This window comes from Arachis hypogaea, chromosome 18, assembly GCF_003086295.3.
Source record: "Arachis hypogaea cultivar Tifrunner chromosome 18, arahy.Tifrunner.gnm2.J5K5, whole genome shotgun sequence".
Lineage (NCBI taxonomy): Eukaryota > Viridiplantae > Streptophyta > Magnoliopsida > Fabales > Fabaceae > Arachis > Arachis hypogaea.
The window spans coordinates 59,294,877-59,297,127 of NC_092053.1; the positions used below are offsets into that span (position 1 = coordinate 59,294,877).

Below are 2,251 nucleotides of genomic sequence, written 5' to 3' on the forward strand. Positions count from 1 at the left end.
AATAAAGACTGCACTGCTCAATTTGATGCCCAAGTTTCATGGCTTACCTGCTCAAGAGCCTATCAAGCACCTGAGAGATTTTCAAGCAGCCTGTTCTACTGTCAGGCGTGATGGTGCAGATGAAACTTCAATTTTGCTGAAGGCTTTCCCGTTTTCTCTTGAGGGAAAGGCAAGAGAGTGGTACTACACTCAACCTGCAGCAACTGTATCCAACTGGAATACACTTAGAAGGGAATTCTTGGAAAAATTCTTTCCAGCTGAAGTTACTGATAAAGTGAGAAAAGATATTTCCATGATTGTTCAGGATGATTCTGAAACTCTCTATGAGTATTGGGAGCGCTTCAATAATCTTTTGGAAGCTTGCCCCCACCATATGATTGACAAGATAGTATTACTCGGTTATGTCACACAGGGCATGAGGCCCCAAGATAAGACCACATTGGAAAGTGCTAGCAATGGGTCTATGAAAAAGTACAAGACCACTGATGAGGCATGGCAATTCATCAGCGACTTAGCTGAATCTACTCGGAATCACAGGCAGAAACAAGGCCGTTCAAAAGCCGTTGTAGAAGTATCCTCTAGCAGAGAGACTGCTGCTCTAACTCAGAGTATCTGTGAAATGACCAACTTGCTGAAGCAGATGCAATTGAATCAACAACAAGTTCAGCAAGCTCAACCTTCTCCACCACAACAAAGCCAACAGTTAGTCCCACAGAGAGTTTATGGAATCTGTGCTAATTATAGCCATTATACTGATGAATGTCCGCAGCTCCAGCAGGAAGACAACACCGTGGCAGCCACTCATAACTTCTATGACCGCCCCAACCAAGGGTACAATCAAGGTGGCAATTACAGCCATGGATGGCAGGACAATTCTAACCAGAATTGGAGGGACAACAACAACAGAGGAGGCAGAGACAATCAGGGAAATCAGAGGTGGAATAATAATAACAACAGGCAGCAGAACCAGAACCAGCCCTATAGAGCACCCCACCTGAGGCAATCCCAAGGACCACAGAATATCCAACAACAGACCTCTCAAATTACTTATCCTTCCTCATCTTCTAATGATGACTTACTATAATCTATTGATCGGAGACAACAGACCATGGAAAATAACCTTTATGCTACACTAAATGGTCTGAACTCTACTTTGCAAGCTCTTGTCTCACAGATTGGATCAATGAATAACTCCAATAACCAGCCCTTGAGCTCCAGTGAAATCCCCTCTCAACCATTACCCAATCCAAAGGGTGGCATTAATGCCATCACCCTAAGGTCCGGAACCACACTGCAAGAGAGAAATCAGGAGGAGCCAAGCCCACCAGAAAACACCTCAGCTGAAGAGGTAGTGGAAATAGAAGATGTTGAAGAGGAAGAGGACATACAGGACATAGCTGAAAAAGAAGAAATTCAGCCATAGGAGGAAGCACCACAGGGCACAGATACTGTAGAAGACACCACTCCCATTCCATTTCCACAACTTGCAAGGAAGCCCAGGAAGCAGCTGGAACCTGATCCCAAAATGGTAGAGATATTCAAAAAGGTTGAGGTAACTATTCCTCTTTTTGATGTTATTCAACAGGTACCTAAATATGCAAAGTTTCTAAAAGATTTATGTATACATAAAGACAAAATTAATGAATTAGAAACTATTCCTTTAGGTAGTTCCATATCTGCTTTAATGGGAGGTTTACCTGAAAAGTATAGTGACCCAGGTCCATGTATGGTTAATTGTACTATTGGTGGTGTGGTATTTTCTGACTGCATGTGTGATTTAGGAGCATGTGTGAGTATAATACCTTTGTCTATATATGATATTTTGAGGCTCCCTCCCTTAAAAAGGTCGGCAGCTCGTTTTGTGTTAGCAGATAAAAGCATTATTACAGTGGCTGGAGTTGCTGAAGATGTATTAGTGGGCATTAAGGGCTCACATTTTCCATTGATTTTTATATCCTGGAGATGTCCCAAAATGACTCAGAGAAGTCATCATCAATCCTACTCGGAAGACCATTCATAAAGACCTCGAAGTTTAAATTAGATGCTTTTTTAGGAACATACTCTTTTGAAATAGATGGCCGAGTAGTAATCTTCAATCTGAATGGAGTTATGAAGCATCCTCAGGAGGATCATTCTATCCTCCAGTGCGACATTATAGATGAAACCGTGGCTGAAGTTCACCAGGAGGAATTTGAAGAGAAGTACATAGGACAAGGTCCAAGTGTGGGGACATTCTCAGAGGACAATGACA

At 42.3% G+C, this 2,251-nt stretch overlaps 1 non-coding gene across 1 annotated transcript; it reads right to left on the reverse strand.

The window, feature by feature from the left end:
* Positions 1 to 271: 271 nt before the first annotated feature.
* LOC112774939 (small nucleolar RNA R71) lies at positions 272 to 378 on the reverse strand. The gene has a single exon (XR_003189392.1). It is a non-coding gene; the product is annotated as a small nucleolar RNA R71 (small nucleolar RNA).
* Positions 379 to 2,251: the final 1,873 nt, after the last annotated feature.